This window comes from Phascolarctos cinereus, unplaced genomic scaffold, assembly GCF_003287225.1.
Source record: "Phascolarctos cinereus isolate Bilbo 61053 unplaced genomic scaffold, phaCin_HiC Scaffold_4;HRSCAF=312, whole genome shotgun sequence".
In the NCBI taxonomy this organism is placed as follows: domain Eukaryota; kingdom Metazoa; phylum Chordata; class Mammalia; order Diprotodontia; family Phascolarctidae; genus Phascolarctos; species Phascolarctos cinereus.
The window spans coordinates 695,717,798-695,736,679 of NW_027555847.1; the positions used below are offsets into that span (position 1 = coordinate 695,717,798).

The 18,882-nt window shown below is 47.8% G+C and overlaps 1 protein-coding gene across 3 annotated transcripts in view; it reads left to right on the forward strand.

Annotated features, from left to right (window-relative positions):
- The first annotated feature begins 362 nt into the window (after window positions 1-362).
- SBNO1 (strawberry notch homolog 1) overlaps window positions 363-18,882 on the forward strand; it is a 67,276-nt gene continuing 48,756 nt past the window's right edge. For 2 of the 3 annotated variants that reach the window (XM_020970314.2, XM_078154262.1), the window contains exon 1: window positions 18,327-18,410. The gene's annotated coding sequence lies outside the window, so the exon portion shown is untranslated. Of the gene's footprint in view, window positions 552-18,326; window positions 18,411-18,882 lie in introns of those variants that run through there. The other variant, XM_020970315.2, reaches the window with a different exon arrangement.

An 18,882-nucleotide genomic window follows, 5' to 3' on the forward strand; every position in this document is an offset into this window, starting at 1 on the left:
CCAACTGCTCCGCGAAAGCGAACCATAAGCTGCTCCCAATTGGAGTCTGGGGTTGTCTCTCCGGAGAGATTGCACTCTGATAGGCTGCAGCCGGAGGAAAAGCCCTCCCCCAGCCTCCTGGGGGACTGCACTTTCTTACAAACGCTTCCTCGCTTCAGATCCCAGTTGAAGGGGGGAGGGGGGTTTAAATTTACCTTCTCCGCGCGCTGATTGGCCGGGGAGGAAGGAAGTGCGAGCTGCGATTGGAAGAACTTAGGCTCCGCCCATCCCCGTGACAAGTTGCTCGCAGTGGGGATGTTTATAGAAGCTCTGCAGCCCAGCAGAACCAGACGGCGCTGGAGTGAGTGCGGCTGAGAGCTCGTGAGCGCTTGGTCGTCTCCGCCTCCGCCTCCGCCGCCGCCGCGGGACAAGCGAATGAGCGTGGGAGCTCTTGCGGGGTCTCTGCACTTCTGGCCGGAGGCTGCCCTTTGACCCCTTGACCCTCGGCTCCTCTATTTTCGCGATCGGAAGCCTGGCTCGTTTTTTGTTGTTCTTCTGGGATCGTGTGCAAGGTAAGCACGCATTAATTAGCAATTCCTGAGCACCACTGGATTGAGCGCCTGTTGTGGTGGGCAGTATTTGGGGCAGTTCCTTCCCCCACCCCACCCTTCTCACTGGAAACTTCAGCTGAAAATTGGACCGAATGAGTAGATCTAGAGGGAATCACCCAGAGCGAAACGTAGAAGTTGTATCGAGGCGGATTTGGGGTATGTGTAAGAAGTTCCTAAGCATTAACGCTTGCCCCAAAATTGGATCGGGGCTTGCCTCCGGGCTGCCCCACGTCACCGTTGGGGGTCAGCGATCTAGAGCTGGAAGAGGCTTCCAAGGCCGTTTTACGGATGTTGAAACTGAGGCACAGGATGGTCATGTGACTTGCTCAAGTTTTACTAAGCCAGGTAATGCCAACGGTGGGATGTGAACCCACTTCTTCCACCTCCAGAACATTCAGTACCTTTCTTGTTAATATGTTGGAGAGAGGATTCTTTTTCATGTGTAATCTGGTTTCTGCCACCCATTAGGTTCCTTCCAGAAACTCCAAAGGCTTCTTATTAACTCCAGAATAAATTACATCCTCAGATATTGAAATCCCTGTATGGCTCTTCCTAACTTTCTGGTCTTATACGTTAGTCTCCTCCACCACCTAGTCTTGCCCAGGCACTGAGGAAGCCCCAGAATTTTCTCCTTTCTCCCCTCTCTTTGGAATCGCCTGGTTTCCTTCAGCGCTCGGCTCAACAAAGCCTACCTTCTCATACCTTTTCCTGATTCTCTTCCACTCCACAAACTATCTTTATTTGGGACACCGTATGTCTAGCTATGTCTGGTAGCCTCTGACGCATACTGGCAGTGTCCCTTTGGGCCAGTCCCTTACCCTGTCCCTGCTCTATCTTGGGCTCATGCCAGTTCTGGTCTGCATGGGCAGGGGGTGTAAAGTCCTGGAGGCCAGGGGCTGTCTCAGTTTTTTGTGTCTGCATCCCGGTGCCCAGCTTCTAAAGCTACTTTGGTTGCCTGCTCTGAGTTTCTGTAAATTTGGGATTGATAGGAAGGAAAGATAGGAACAAGTGAGTGCTCAAAAGTATTAAACGCACTAAGTGATTTATAAGTGTTATCTCATGAGCCTCACAACAACCCTGCAAAGTAGGTGCTATTAAGATCCTCATTTTACAGTTGAGGAAACTGAGGCAAACTACATGTCCCCAGTCACACAGGTAGGAAATGTATGAGGCTGGATTTGAACTGTGGGCCTTCTTGACTCCAGGCCCTGTGCACTGTGGCACCCCCTTGCTGCTGCAATGGAATAGGTAGCCATCCTGATGCATGGGAGCCTCAGAAGTCCCTCTGTCTAGGGTTGTCTTCCTTGGGATGGTGTTTCACTCTAGACTTGTCAGTTCCTTGGAAGCTGGGGCACCTCCTGCTGTGCATTCAGGAGGCGTTACAATGTGGCTGTGGCCTCTGCTCACTTTCCACAGCTGGGTGGGGGGTGGGCAGGAAGGCCAGAAGGGAATCTCAGCTTCTTCCTCTGTAAACTGAGAGGCTTGGCCTTGAAGGCTTCTCTCGCTGTCTTCTAGTTTGGGGGCACCATACCCGTGAAGAGCTCAAGCCTTCTTTCATTTCTTGTCTTGCGGACTATAGGAATACTGCCAAAGTCATCTCCCTGTCTTGAGTTTCTTCCCCCCTCAAATAATGACAAAGAATTGGCTGGCAAAGGTTCGCAAAGTACTCATACACAGTACGTTCCCTCCCATGTTTTGATGCTGATACAACCACCTTGTGAGTTAATGTCCCTTGGCATTATTATCCCCATTTGACAGATGAGAAAACTGAGGCTCCAAGCAGTGAAATGGCTTGCCCTTAATCACTCTCTTGACAAGTCCAGAGCTTTTTTCCACCAAATCCCTCCAGATTCATTCTGCACCCTGCTGTCATGCTCTCTTGCCTGTGACCCCATCTATTCACTGTTCCCCCAGGCCAGTGACTGTCTCTCCTCTAGTTCTAGTTGGTATCTGCTCACAGAAGGCACTTATTTGTTGTCTCGGTTAAACCCCTCATTACCGGTAGCCTAGGTCTTGGAAGTAGGGGCCAACACCCAGGGATCTGTGGGATCTGTGACCAGTGTATTGTAGGAGTGGGAAGACTGGTCCGTCTCCCACACAGCCATGTTTGTGGCACTGTACTGAGCCTCCCTTCCTTATGCTAGAGGAGGGAGGTGTCTGCTCCTCATCGCACTTGTGATCTCAACTCAGAAATACCACTGGGGAAAATTCTACCCCCACCTTGGGTGGGGGCTGGGGAGGAGCAGGGAAGAAGCTGCAGCAGCAGCCCTCTGCATGCTCCTCTTCCCTCTATCCATTACTTCCAGCTTCTCTTGTCTCTGTCTTGTTTGTACAGAATTGTTTGCATGTTGTCTCCCCCTTTAGACAGTGAACTTGAGGGCAGGGCCTGTCTTTATATTCCTAGCACTTAGCACAGTGCCTGGTGCACAGTAGGAGCTTAATAAATGCTGGTTGAGCACCTGACACGTAAGCTCCTTGAGGGCAGGGATTATTATTATTATTAGTATCTCCAGTGCTTAGCACAGTGCCTGGTATCACAGTAGTAGCTTTTTTTGGGGGGGGGTGAGGCAGTCACCCTAGGTGACTTGCCCAGGGTCACACAGCTAGTAAGTTTCAAGTGTCTGAGGCTGGATTTGAACTCAGGTCCTCCTGACTCCAAGGCCAGAACTCTATCTACTTTGCCACCTAGCTGCCCCTACAGTAGGAGCTTCATAAATGCTTATAGACAGACTCCTGCCTGACTTAGAAGACTCCTGAATGGGAGCATTTTAGGTACTTGGACCCTGCCAGGCTGGGGTCCAGGTCTGCCCTAGTGGGGAGAGTAGGAAGTGCACTCTGTATGTAGAATCCTAACAAGTGCATTGCCTCTCTTGACAGACTCATCTGCTAAGTTCTTCATTGGAAGGAAAGGACAGTCTTAACTGGACAGAATATATCCTAGTTCTCAGAGCTACTTCCTGACTTAGGGCTGGAATGGAGACTTTCTTATTCCTTTCCCTTCCTCTTTTGGGTGCCCTCAGAGGGGGAAGCACAGAAGAAAAAGATTTCTCTGAGATACATCACCAGAACAATTTCCAATGCCCAGGCTGGCACTCCCTGTGAGGAGACCCTGTCCATGCCGAGTGGCCACAAAGACTTGTGGAGCTGACTTATCTCATGCAGCTACACTTTTTGAGTAGATGCTGGCAGTGATTGTCTGCTCTCAGGGCAGGGAAATGATTCAGACCAACTCAAGTTATGAGCCTACTATGTGTCAGGCCGTAGGGATACTTAAACAAATCCTGCTACAGCTTTGTGGAGTGAATGGAGCAGAGCTGGGTTCCTATGGGCCTCAGACCATTAACAGCTGTGTGACCCTGGGCAAAGCATTTCTGTGGGCCTTACTCTCTTCATCTGTAAAATGAGATGTCAGATCCAAGGACCTCAAAGGCCCATTACAACTCTAGACTTGTGGTCTGTGGGTGTGGGGGAGAAACACTAATGGCTAGGGGACATCGAGAAAGGCCTCTCTGTTGTGATCCTAGCTCTGCAGCTGGAAGGGACCTTGGGGGTCATCTTGCCCAACTCCTGAATTTGACAGGTGAGGAAACTGGCCGAGGGAGGCTGCCAGTTACCCAAGGTCACACAGGCAGTGTACTGGAGCCTCGCCTCACAGGGAGCTTGAGCCATCCATTTATTTCAGTGACAGAAGAAAAGCAAATGAAGAGGGTTCAGAATCTCTGACCTTGGTGCCCCAGCCCTAAAATCAGAGGACAGTGAATCACTTTGTAATTGAAAGCTGTAAGACTTTTGGAAGGACCAGATAAGCTACCCCGGTGACCTGAGAAGAAGAGTAACCGAAAGAAAAAGAACAACGAAATGCCTCTTGGGGAGAACATCACTTTCCTCCAAGATGGTTCTCAGTCTTATGAAGTAGTTTCTGAGCTGTGACTTAAGAGTGATTCTGTCCAGGAACATGTTACTTCTTAGAAAATTCTTATTGCAAACTGGTTTGTGATGAAGACTGTTCTTCTAAGGAATAAAGGACAGAGCTCCCTTGCCCAGTCTGTTTCGGCCTGAGCTGAAAAACAGTCCTCAGTCCTTCTAAACACTGGAGCCCAGAGAGGGTGGTTTTGGCTGTGCTTGTTCTGAGAAGACTGCCGTTGTTTACTGTTTCAAGGAACAAACCCGTTGGTCTGTGGATGATCAGAAATTCTTTGTTCTTTAAGTGGATGCGGCTTCTGAAATCACTTGGGAGAAGCAGCAGGGCTTGGTGGTTAGAGTGGGGTAGGGGGAAACACTATCGTCATTGGAAAGGCCTCATGTAGGTGCTAGTGTTTGAGCTTAACTTTGAAGTAACCTAAAAAAGATCAGTGGAAAAATGCTTTCCTAACTTGAAAGATCCTGTGCACCTACTCTGTGCCATGGTGGCACAGCAGGCCCTAAAATGAGAACCTTCTCTGCCCTCGGGGGAGATGGGATGATGCACAAATAAAAGAATTTGGGAGAGAGAGAGACAAGACCCATCTGAGGAGAAGGGGAGGAAGTACTTTGGAAGCCTTGGAGGAGGAGGGGGAAGCCGGGACTCCGAGAGTCTCCGGGGTGAGGTGAGGAGGGAGAACAGCAAGATCTGAGGGGGAGATGGCACGTGCTGAGATAGGAATGGAAGGGCTAGTTTGGGAGCTGGCCAGTAGTTGGGCTGGACTAGAACACAGAGTGCAGAAAAGGAACTAATGGGAGATAAGAGTATAAAGGGTGAGCTGACAAGGCCTGAGGGCCTTGAAACATCAGCTGAGACCCCTTAAGGGTTGGGGCCCTTGGGATGTGACCCCGGGCTCTGATGGAAGAGCATTCACCTGGGCCTACCACACCTCTGTTTCCTGGCTCTCCCTGCAGCTCTGCTGCTGCCCATGTAACAACCACCACCACCATAATAATAATAGCTGTAGCTAGTGCTTTAAAGTTTGCAGAGTGCTTTCCGTAAGTTCTGTTATTTGGCAGGTAGGTGGTAGTTATTATGTCCATTTTACAGATCCAGTGACTCACCCAGATTTATGGTAAGTATCTGAGGCAGTATGTTCACGGCCTTCCCATACTCCGAAGCTTCCTGCCCTTCCATCGTCCAATAAGGTCATATTTATAAGTCACTTAGCCATGCCTGGCACATAGTAGGAGCTTGTTCTTGTCCCTTTCCCTAACTCTGGGAACAGCCATCAATTCAGCACTGTGCATTAGCAGTCATTTTTCCTATGGCTCCACTCCCCAACCTGCCTCTGCTCTCTCTTGGCCCTGGGAAAGAGACCCAGCCTTTCAGTACCTCCCTTGGGTTAAGATTAAAAGTTGCTGCTTTTCTTTGCCTTTGGGAGCTTCCTCCCTGGGACTTAAACTCTGTATCAATGAAATTACAGGTTGAGCCCCACCCCAGCCGAAAAAAAAAGAAAACATTTTATTATTTGTTGCTTATAAATAAGCTTATAAATCTCTCTGCCCCACCCTTGACAAATTCTGTTTGAATTAGTCTGGAGGCACAGATAACCTGGAAGGTAAAGGACTTTTTGACCATTTTGAAGATGATTACCTTTGCAGAAAGTGACCATTTCTTCCTTTTATCTGCCCTCATTCATTCTCTCAATTTTTTTTTTCTCATTGCCCAGGCTAGTATTTCGAGAACTTTAGCAAATGGAGTGTGTGGCGAGGGATCCCACAGTAAGATCAGACAAGGTGGGAAGCCTGCTGGCCAGCAGGATTGGAAGACAGCAGGCAGCGTGGCCGTGTTGGTAAGCAGTAGTAGGGAGACACCTACTACTTCCCAGGTCAGCTTTCCCTAAGCCAAGTTTCCTGGGGCCACCCAAAAGGTATACGAGGCATTGGGAGGCATTGGGTGTCGAAGTGGCTAGAGCCCTGGGCCTGGAGTCAGAAAACCTGACCTCAGATCCACCCATACCACCTGCTAGCTGTGGGACCTCTGGCAGCCTTAATTTTCTCATCTGCAAAATGGGGATCATAATAGCACCTACTTCCTAGGGTTTTTTTTTAGAATCAAATAATACATGTAAAACTCTTTGTAAGCCTTAAAGCCCTCTGTAAAAAGCAAGCTGTTATTACAAAAACACATGGTAATGTCGTCTGGTCTAAACCAGGTGTTTGATTTTGCTTGGTACTATTTGGCCTCCTAAGAAAAACTATGTTATTCGTATAGGTCCCTTTATAACAACATTAGTGCCAACTAAAGGCTTAAAACTGCATTAAGACTTTTGGAACAGCCTAAGCACAACAGAAAGAGCTGTGGAGTCAGAGGACCTGGGTTCAGATTTCACCTGACACTTACACCCTGTGTGACCAGGGCCAAGTCCCTTCACCTCCCTCAGTCTTGGTTTCCTCATTTATAAAATGAAAGCGTTTGACTCTAAGGTCCCTTTTGACTGTAATCATATGATTTCATTTGAGCCTTACGATGACGCTGTGCCTATTGTCCCATTTTACAGGTAAGTTAACTGAGGAGCTTTGGGGTGAAGGAACTTGCTCCAAGATTGGATTTGAACCCAGGGCTTTCTGAGCCAAGTCCAGGCCTTTTCTCCACTATCTCATACTGGGCTGCAAAGGAAGGTCATGCAACCTTAGGTGCTGACAGGAGAGCCACCTCAACAGCCCAGTAGCCCTGCTTTTCAGCCGCCAGGAAGCTTGGCCATGTCCAGGAATAAATACTTGATTTCAGCTGTTCTGCCAAAAGCAAAATAACAGCGGTTTCTAGAGCCTTAGCCAGGTGTGTGGGATAAGAAGTAGTGGAGGGAGTTACATTGATGTTACTTAGCTACCGTCACAGAAAGGAAAAATGAATGGAAAAGCTGCCTGGGGTCAGTTTACTCTTTTTTTTTTTTGTATTGTATTTTGCTAGGCAATGGGGTTAAGTGACTTGCCCAGGGTCACACAGCTAGCGAGCGTTAAGTGTCTGAGGCCGGATTTGAACTCAGGTCCTCCTGACTCCAGGGCCGGTGCTCTATCCACTGTGCCATCTAGCTGCCCCATGAGGTCAGTTTACTCTTGCATCAGTCTGAGTTTTTTGCTAAACTTACGGATCACAGTCCATAGTCTTGAGTTGCCTGAGGCCCAGAGGAGTCAAGAGACTTACCCATGGTCACACTGCTAGTGTCAGAGGTATGACTTAAATCTGGGTCTTCCTGAAAGCCCCAAACCTGCATTCTGTCCACTCTCCCAGGCAGTCTCCTTATCCCTTGCAAAGGATTCAGTTCACCAAATCTTTATCAAGTGCTAACTGTGGTCCAAGGCACAGACAATGGATACCTGGCTTCTTGCTGGATGGGATCTGTACAAACTCTGACCTCTGTCCTGAATGCTGAGTGAGTTAGGGCCAGCTGGACTCAGGAAGACTGGGATTCCAATTCCACCCCTGATTCTAGGTGAGTGACCCTGAACAAGTCTTACTTCACCTGAAGTCCTACAAGTATTTTTATCCCTTCAAGTGAAAAAACAAGCCCCAAAACTCCTGAAAAGTGCTTTATAAAACATTGCCATGAGGGCGGCTAGGTGGTGCAGTGGATAGAGCACTGGCCCTGGAGTCAGGAGCACCTGAGTTCAAATCTGGCCTCAGACACATAACACTCACTAGCTGTGTGACCCTGGGCAAGTCACTTAACCCCATTGCCTAAACAAACAAACTAAACAAAACATTGACGTAATGTGTAAATGGCAGGTACCAGCCCCTCAGTCTGGAGGACCAGGGGTCAACTTCTTTTTCTGAAATAGGCTGAAGGTGTGACCTGGGGCAGGTCCTTAACTGGGCAATACCATAGGTTTCAAGTTACAGAAAAAGCGGTTCATCAGTTAGCATTTATTAAGCACTTTCTTGTGCCAGGGCATTGTGCTAAGTGCTGGAAATGGATGCTAAGCACAGGTGAGCCAGGCACTGGCAGATCCCAGCACAGCCACCCATTGGTTTGCGCAGCACTGCTCAGGGCAGAACTCTCAGATCCCCTCAGAGAGGCATCAAGCTCTGCCTGCAGAGCCTTTGTGACTCTTGGTCAGGGCCTCCCCACGGGTCATCCCGGGGCATCCCCAGACTCCCCACACCCACGATGCGGGAGGAGCTCCCTGGGCCCCGCGGTTGGCCCATCTTTAATGACATCCTTTACACTCACCATGCACCCTCATCTTTAGTTCTGTAGAGGCCCTAGTGTTCCAGATCTTGCTGTTATAAGTTACGCCCACAAAATGTTGGAAGTTAAAAGATGGGCTTTTGCTGTTACAGGAACCTCAGGGTCGGTAAAAGTACTTTAAAATTTCCCCAGTCATCTGTCCTGCTCTCTTACCTTTCATCTCTAGATCCATTTGTATAATCTACTGGATGGACATGCTGTTGGACAATCTCTGTGAGGTGTACCTGCAGATTAGGGTCAAGTCCAGGCAGCATACATGCTTAACCCTTTCTGTCTTTCCTTAGAATCAGAGGTGTCAATCTTATCACCCCATGTACCTGCAAAACTCCTGAGTGCCGAGGAGCCAGATTAAAATGTAATTGGGAAAAGTTTAACAAAAGAAAAAATATATATACAATGTAGATAAGTTAGTTACATGTGTCCAAGGGATCTGTTTCTCTTTGAGTTTGCTACCACTGCTTTGAATGGTTATGGCTCCCTTCTAGGAGGGATCGAGTGTCTGGAGGAACTCCCCATTCCCCGAGGAGTTCTCTCCCCAGCGTGGTGCTGTCCTGGAGGCCAACACTTGGGGACCACATGTTTCTCCGTTGTATGCCTTCCCCAACTGTTATCAGAGGGTCACTGAACACGGTGGGTTTCGGTTGTTAGGCTTTCAAAGAAATCTTGAATGAGCTTGATAATGGATAGGAGACACCTGGTTGTAAAAGAGCATCAAGAAACACTGAACACAATGGGAACTTCCATTCTCTACATCTTTTAGACAATTGTGGGATGGTAACGATATGGTCCATCATATGTCACCTGGAGAACTGCTTGTTTCCTGCTAATACCCTCAATGAACATGCCTTCAGTTTGTGTGTAACTAATCCTAAATGATTGTTAATAGTTAATAAATATTTATTATAAGTCTGCTATGTGCTAAGCTCTGGGGATACAAAAAAAGGCAAAAGACAGTCCCTGCCTTCAGGGAGTTCACAGTCTAAATGTGTCAGGCCACAAGCAAACAAATATGCCAAGCAAACTATGTACTGGATAAACTGGAGATGATAAACAGAGGGAAAGCTCTACAATGAAGTGGGCTGGGAAGGCTTCCTGTAGAAGACGGGATTTTAGTTGGGACTTAAAGGAAGCCAGAGCCATCAGTAGTCCAAGCAGAGGGAGAGGATTCCAGCGTGGAGGATGGCCTGAGACTTGTTTGTAGAACATCCTGGAAGTGAGTGAAGGATTATAGGTGGTTGTCCTTGTTTGCATGGTGGCCCTTCCCCCCCCCCCCCCCCCCCCCCCCCCCCCCGTCAAGGCTTAAGCCATTTTCTGCCCCTTGGCTGCTTCCCTTTCTTCAGATGCCTTGTAATTTATTCCCTCCATGCCTTCCCTCTGGTATTGCTTCCCCCACGTCTTCTCTACAGACACCTGATCCAGTTTGGCTGCTTTTCCCAGCTGTATTTTCTTTAGTGACATTTCTGCTTCATCTAGAAGATTCTAGAGGCTGTGATGTTAGGGTCCACCATACTTGATGGAAAAATAATTTGTGATACTAGTTTCTGCAGATCTTTTCCCTTTTTCTTCTGTTTGGAGTGCTTTTTCTGTTTTAATCTTTGAATGACCTTAGTTAGCTTTCCTTGGACTGGTTTTACCCTCCAGTGCTTCTCTCTGTTTTGAGACATATTGCTCATAATTGTCCACCATCCTCCTTTGTAAGATTTTACAGAGTGGTTTATATTTTAACCCAGTGTTGCCTTGGGCATTTGGCATTTAGCTGAGCCACCTGTTGGCTAAGGAGCAGGGAGGGCCTAGCTTGTGGTTGGGGGCTGCTCTTCCAGTAGCCAGCTGGTGGTAGGGGGTTCCCTTAGTCTCCTATGGTCAGGTGACTCATTTGCTGGCTGGTGTGACGTATGCAGCAAACATTCAGCAAGTTAAGTTAGATATTTCTTGACTAAGGTGCTTTCTGGCCCCTTTAGATCTCCTTGTTGTAGCAATTAATCTGCATTGGTTTAACTTCTGGATGAAATGATTATGGTCAGCACTTCCCATTTTCGATAAATCTTCTTAAATGCATACCATCTCTTCTGGTTGCTATTTTTTCTTGTTTGTCATAAATTATAATCTTCACTCTGACAAGTTGACAGGCTGTGCACAGACAGCTGACTTGGGAACAATTCATATCTGTAATAAATATTTTCCTATATTAAAATGTGGACAGTCAGTCTTTGTGATTTGGTGATTGCTGTGGCCAGCACCTTCCAAGTCTTCTTTGGAGGGAAGTGTTTACCGTGCAGAGGTATAAGGCTTTTCTATAATCTCCAAGCCTTTGGTCTCCTTCATTTCTTTCTCCTTAAACGCTACTGTCCCATATGTTTCCCCCCGTCATTGACTCCCCCACCTTTGGATCAAAGTCCCTAAGTACTGGAGTGTAGAATGATATTGGGGGCAGGGGTGACAAGTGGAGGAGAGTCTTATGAAGTTCTTAATATCATTTCTCTACCACCGCCCTCAGTGTGAGCCAGGATTATTTTCACGGTCTTCTGACAGTACTTCTCATTAGTACTACAACACCAGAGACCAGCAGGTCTAATCAGATTACCCCCCTACTCAGTAAATTCCAGTGGCTCCCTATTGCCTCCAGGATCAAATGCCCAATGCTCTGTTTGGCATTCAGAGCTCTCCATAAGCCAGCCCCCCTCCTCCTTGTCCAGTCTTCTTACACCTTACTCTCCAGTGACACTAGCTTCCTGGCTGCCATTCGAGCAAGACATTCCATCTCCTAGCTCCAGGCTGTCTCTGGGTGTCCCCCGTGTCTGGAATGCTCTTCCCTCTCCTGTTTGGACTACTGACCTAACTTCCCTGGCTTTCCTTAGGTCCCAAGTAAAATCCTACCTTCTACCGAGAGCCTTCCTCATCCCCTCTTAATTCTAATGCCTTCCCTCCTTTAGTTATTTCCTCTTTATCCGGTATATAGCTTTCTTCCCATAGATTTGTTTGCATGTTGTAGATTGTAAGCTCCTTGAGGGCAGGGACTGGCCTCTTTTTGTTTCTACAGTGTTAGCATAGTGCTTAGGCCTCGGTAGGTGCCTAAAAATGTTGATTGATTGAATTCTATTGATGACTCTACCAGACTCTGGGCAAATCTTAACTTTTTTTGCATCTGTAAAATGACTGGGTGGCCTCTTAACAATTCAATCCAGCTCTAAGTCAGAGATTCTTCTCTCTGACTCTGCCAGGTTTTTGTCATGTTCCAATTCTCAGTTTATGGACCCAACACTATTTTTGACCGTCTTAGAAAAGGGAGTATAACAGCAACATTGTTCGATGGCTTTGTTAGACTTAGCTTTTTTTTTTCTTTTTGGTGAGGCGGTCGGGTTAAGTGACTTGCCCAGGGTCACACGGGTAGTAAGTGTTGTGTCTGAGGCTGGATTTGAACTCAGGTCCTCTTGACTCCTGGGCTTGCTGTCCACATCCAGAGAGAGAACTGTGCAGATCGAAGCATACTATTTGCTCTCTTTTGTTGTTTTTTGTGTTTTCTTCTCATGGCTTTTCCCTGTTGTTCTGATTCTTCCTTCATGTGAAATGTGGCAGTATGTTTAATATGATCATACATGTATAGCCTTAAAAAAAAAAAGAGCGTGGTGGCGAAATACTGTACTCGTAGTCTATTACTTGATACTGTGAAGTGTGATACTTTTCTCTTCCCAACTAAACCGAGCACAGCCTCTACCACCGTGTCTGGAACAGCGCAGGAGCTTCATAAACGCTTCCTAAGGGGCAGGCAGATGGCGCAGTGGATGGAGCACTGGCTCTGGTGTCAGGAGGACCTGAGCTCAATCGGGCTTCAGCCTCTTCTTGAACTTGTCACTTCCATTAATAAAAATGTCTTCATTACCGATAATGCGGAACCACTTGCCAGCACTTTGCTGAGTTCTCAGAGTTGCCAGGTAACATCTCCCCCTCACCCCCCCGGGGCCAGACTGGAAGCTGGAAACAGGAGTCTAGGGTTCACTGCTATTCTTAGGGTTCTTGGACTCAGGGTCCCAGCGTGTCTCCACCAGGGTGGGAGGTAAGATGGTTTGTGCTGCCTGGCACGTACTGTTATACTTCTCCCTCACAGAGAGGCTGGCCAGGTAGATTTCTATCAGTATGGGCAAGCCTCAGTTTACTCATCTGTAAAATAGGGATGATAATAGCACCTACTTCACTTGATTGTTTTCAGGATCAAATGAGGTAATACATATAAAGCGCTTTGCTAACTTCAGATATCAGCCATTCTTCTTATTATGACTATCAGAATTCAGGAAAAAATAATTCCTTTTTAAGTGTCATGTGAAACACCACCACGGGCTAGTTTAAGATTCTACGCCTTAATTATCACGTGAAGAAAAGCTTTTAACAGAGGTTCCCAAACTTATTTGGCCCCCTTTAAAAAAAAATACTAAGCATCCCCCCCCCAATCTATTCTTTAACTTTTTAATGGTTTTTGTGGTTTTTTTAAAAATAATTTTATTTTTAGTTTTCAACATTCACTTCCATATTATTTTGGGTTTTAAATTCTCCTCCCCCCCCAGACAGCATGCAATCCGATATAGGCTCTACATATACATTTCTATTAAACATATTTTCACATTAGTCATGTTGTAAAGAAGAATTAGAACCAATAGGAAAAATCATGAGAAAGAAGAGCCTGGGAGTAGTGTAGGGGAGGAAAGAATGGACCCTTCCCCTTTCCCAGCAGTAGGAGGGAGGCAGGAATAGGCCAGGATCTTGGGCTCTGGTCAGAAGTCAGCTTAAGAGGTGAGTTTATAGAATAGCAAGAAATCTTTCCCACCCATTTTGGTCTTCTTTGACTTCTTTCTCTCCCAAGCCTCCCAGTAAACCCATCATTGGGAAAGCTCATCAGCTTGCAAGATTTATTCAGCCTTGGTACTCACAACTCATCAGTGCCCTTTTTCCCTTTAACTGCTGGGGGAATTTCTCAACTTCCTTTTAAGGAGGAGGGGAAGAACAGACATCTCATTTCCTACCTGGCTGCACTCATTTTGGATTTCTCTGACTCCTTCAGACATGTGCCTCCTTTTTAAGCTTTCTTTTGTGTGTCTTCTCCCATTCTCTTGTAAGCTTCTTGAGGGTAAAGAACTGTCTTTCTTTTTTTCCTAACACTTAGCACATGCCTAGCCACATAGTAAGGGCATAATAAGTGTTTATTAACTGTGACATTGTAAAGTTCACCAAAAACCCCCCAAACCACTACTTGGTTTATTATTGTAGATTGCAAGGTAGAAGGGACCTCAGCTACCATCCAGTCCAAACTAGAGCTGTTCCAGGCTGATGGCAATCTCACCTCCCTGCCTGAACTTGTGAAGGTAACTTGTTCCCTCCAGGGACAGTCTATTTCCATGTTTGTTTGGATGGCTCCAACTATTGGAAGTCTTTTCCTGACATCAAACCTGGATTTGTTTTTGGTTTTTTTGTAAACTTCTCATTGTTCCTAGTTTTACCCTCATACCACACAGAACAAGTCTAAGAGAGCCTTACAGATGTTAATCGACAAGCATGTGTTAAAATTAAATTGTATTTTATTTTCATGATGATCTACCTTCTCTCCCTCTCTCCACCCTCACTGGAGAAAGCAAGGGAAAAAACTCAACCCTATTATAAACTTGTATAGTCAAGCAAACAGATTCCCACTTTTGGCCACGTCCAAGAAATGTCTCCGTCTTCTCTCTCTTGATCAGGAGGAGGAGAGAAAGGCTCATCATGAGTCTTCAGAAATTGTGGGTTGGTCACTGTGCTGATTAGTGTTCTTAAGTCTTTCAATGTCTCAATGAGCATTTATTAAATGCCTGCTATACGCTAGGTTTGAGAGATCTAAAGCCAAAAATGAAACAGTCTCTGCCCCCAAGGGGCTTACATTCCATCGAGAAAGAGAAAGACAGAGAGGAGAAAGAGTGTGAGTATTCAAAAGAGGTACATAAAGCATATATACAAAATAAATACCAGGTAGGAGGAAGAACATTAGCAATAGAGGGGATGGAGAAAGGCTTCACGTAGAAGATGGTGCTTCTTCTGAGTCTTGAAGGAAGAGGGATGCTGTGATGCAGAGATGAGGAAGGAGTGCGTGCCAAACGTGGGGGACAAGTGCGCAAAGGGGCAGGGACAGGAGACAGCGCCTCCATGGGTAGGTAGCTGGGCCCGAGTGTTGGGTATGAGAAGGGTCAGGCTATGCGCATAGTGAAGCTAGCTTCCTCTTACAAGGTGGATTGAGGTGATGGTTGTGAAGGGCTTAAAATGCCAAATAGAGGAGTTCATAAGTGGGAAATGGGAAGCCACTCAAGTTTGTGCTGAAGGAAGATCTCTTGGGCAGCCACTTGGACAGTAGATGAGAGAGGTGTAGAGACAGATTAGGAAGCCATAGCAAAGGTCCTGGCAAGAGAGGAGGGCCTGCAATGAGAGGGACAAAGGGACTATGGATGCGAGAGATGGAGGTAGAAATCCCAAGATTTGACAGTTGATTTGGAAATACGGAGTGAGTGAAGAACAGTGAGGGGAGGAAAGGGAATATACATTTTGTATAGCACCTACTATGTATGTGCTAAGCTCTTTACAAATATTTCATTTGATCCTAACAACTCTGGGAGGTAAGATGTTATTATTAACTCAGTTTTACTGATGAAGAAACTGAGGCAGACAGATGTTAAGTGACTTGCCCAAGGTCACACTGCTAGTAAATGTCCAAGGCCTTAGTAAATGAACTCAAGCCTTCCTGGCTTTAGGCTCCAGACCTCTATAATAGTAGAGGGTAATTCCAAGCTTACAAACCTTTAAGACTAGAAGCTATCTATGTCACCTTCCCCCAAGTTTTTTCTTCCCCAGGCTGAACATCCCCAGTTCTTCCAACTAATCCCTGTATATAAGTCTCCAGCTCCCTTACAATCCTGGTCTTCCTCCTTCTGGCTGTTCCCTTCTGAATGCCCTGTTGTTGATGTCTTTCCCAACATGGGGCACCCAGAACTGAATACATAATACTCCAGATGTCTGACCCAGGGTAGAGTGTGATGAAACTAGTGACTGACTCCCTTGTTCTGTAAACTATTTGTCTTAATGCAGCCTAAGATTTACAGTAGTTTAGGTTTTGACTAGCATGCCAAAATATTGCCTCATTCAGCTTGCAGGACACTAAAGCTCCCCAGATCTTTTTCACATGAACTGTCTTCTAGCTTATGGTTATTTCTATTATAGTTCATCCCACTAGGCTGGGTCCTTATATTCCCCCATATTGAACTCTAGACTGTCTTTCAACTCTGCCAGCTTTGTTTCTTTTGTAGATTTGCTAAGCATTCCTTGTGCCTTCATCCAAGATAAGTCTTAGGACCAAAAAATAGCCAGATCATTGGGGCACTCAACTAAAGGCCTTCCACATCGATGTCATTCCATTAATGACTGTTTTTTGGGTCCCCTTCTTAAACTAGTTCTGAATTCACCTATACTTACTGTACCTCATAGCTCTCCATCTTATCCTCAAAGATAATATTTGGATTTCAGGAAAACATTTGATTATTCTGGTAGCATTCCACAGATCTACCACTAACTTGATAAAAAAGAAATAAGGAGGGGCAGCTAGGTGGCGCAGTAGATAGAGCACTGGCCCTGGTGACTCCAGGAGGACCTGAGTTCAAATGAGACCTCAGACACATAGCACTTGCTAGCTGTGTGACTCTGGGCAAGTCGCTGAACCCCAATTGCCACACACACACACACACACACACACACACACACACACACACACACACACACACACAAAAGGTCAGTCTGTAATGTCTTGGTGAAATCATGCTAGCTCTTAGTGGTCATTGTTCCTTTTTCTATATAATCACAAAGCATCCATTTGACAATATAGAATATCATTTTCCCCCAAATATTGGTTATACTCACCAGCTTATATAGTTGGGAAACTCTGTCCTTTTCCTCTTTTTTTTTCCCTTAAATCAGCACAATACCTCTCCATTTTCATCTCCCCAGCACGGAACTGTCCCTATTTCCCTCAACTCCCAGCTTCTGCTCTCTCCCATATTATTCAAACGGAGATGGTCTACCTTTGGAACCCAGTTTTTTTCACTCTGTTGTTCAAAAATCTGTCATAATCACCTCCAGATAAAAGGGCTATATCAACAGTCACAGCTGTTCAGTAGACTCCCAACTATATAGGTTGATGAGCTCCTCTTTTCCCCATTGATCACTCCAAGCCACAATCTGTTTCCAGGTAATATTCAATTTAATAGCAAGCTAGAATTTATATAATGTCTTGCAGGGAAAGCCAGGAACTTTTTCTCAGAATAATGTTTTTAAATATATAAAATACATAGGATGATTAAGAAAATCAATTATAGTGCTGTAAATTGAATACTACATATTTTTAAAGTGCATGGACTGTGCTGTAGAGGAAGTTTCTCTTTAGGCAGCAGTTGGACAAAGTCTCATAACAACTCAGATTCTAGTCTGGTTTCATTTTTGGAATAAGGAAACTGAAACTATGAAAGGGAGACTTGCCCCAGGTAAGAAGTAGCTAAGCCAGGATTCAAATGTAGGTTTACCAACACTAGCCTAGGGTTGGTATGTCCCGTGTACTTTGGATATAGTAGCTAGGCACAGTGCTGAGCACAAAGGCTGGACGGTCACAGCCCTTGAGGAAGCTTCCATTCATTCTAGCCGGCCGGTAGTGGTGGGACCCGACCCCCTTACCCCGGTGTCTTCTGCCTAGGAGAGGTGGTGGTAGGGAGAAGTATCTTCCTCCCTCTCCCCGAAGCAGAGGCCCCAAATAAATTTCACTGTCTGCATGTACAGCCCTGCGTGGGCATACACGGGTGCGCTCGCAGCAGGGCACAAGTTCCCGCCAGTAGGCACGGGAAGCGTGGGAACCGAACGACTCAGGCTTTTTAAGTGGAATAGACCAAGAAGAGCTGAGTTGGAACCATGAGGCCGGAGTGCGCCTGCGCGCTAGCAGACCTTCTCATGGCGCTGTGCACTGTTTGTGACCTTCTTCCCGGCAACACTTTCGGGGAAGCCAGTGGGTGGTAAGAGCGTGGTGAAACTGGGAAGGGGAGGAGGGTGTAGGGAATGCTCGCGAGATCTGCTGCTGCGTCGTCGGAAGCGGCAGCCACGTGACTATCCGAGGCGGCCTTCGCTTACCCCCCTCCCCCTTCTCGAAAACGCGCCCCCCCTTACCGTTCGCCCATCCTTAGGCCGAAGAGATGGACCCATCTGGTTCCGGAGTTCTCTCGGATCCAGCCACTGGTTCCAGGCCGGTGGGATTTGGGGGTTGGGGAACTGGGGGTGGGAGTTCTTGGAGGTGGGGGGGGCACCTTCCCCTTTCCCAGCGGCGAGAGGCGGGGCGAGGAGGGTGGGCGGAGACCCGGTCGGAAATCACGTGGAGCGGCGTCGGCGCGCGCGCGCCCCCTTCCTGCCCCTCCCCACCCCTCGCGGGGCGGGCGGGACGGGAAGGGGGGGCGGTGGTGCCGGGGGGAGGGGGAGGAGGAGGAGGAGGGGCGTCAAGATGGCGGCGGGGAGGTAGGCAGACCCGGACGCAGCCGCCGACGCCGCCGCCTCCGCTCCTGCAGCCTCGCCGCCCCCGAGCCCTCGCAGTCTTCGCGTCGCCGCCGGCTCGCCGGATCCTGAGGATAAGGTGAGTGCCCTTAGGCTCCGGCTCCCTGCCCGGGCAGCCTCCCCTGCGTTCCCCTCCCCCAGCCCTCGACGGCGGCTGTGGTTCCTGAGGGGCCCGGGGCCTGACGCCGGGACCGGAGCGGCGAGCCACGGCCCCGGCCGCTCGCTCCTCCTCCCACCGAGGCCCTCGCCGGCTCCGTTCCCGTTCCGGTCACGCCGCGAGGCGTCTGGTCTCCGGCTCGAGGGAGCGGCCGTGCAGAAGAGGAAACTGAGGCACGGCCAGGGGGAGCGCAGGCCTGCGTCCCCCGCGCTGCGGCCCCGGGACCGCGCCGGCACGAAGGGTCTGGGCTTGACCTCCTCCTCACTCTTGGCTTTTACGGTCTTCTTGTCCCTGCTCTGGCAGGGAGGGAAAGGTCGGGGGGGGGTGTCGTCGGAGAAACCCTCCTGCCTCGGGCAAAGGCCCGGAGGGGTCAGGAGGAGGGTTTGCACGAACC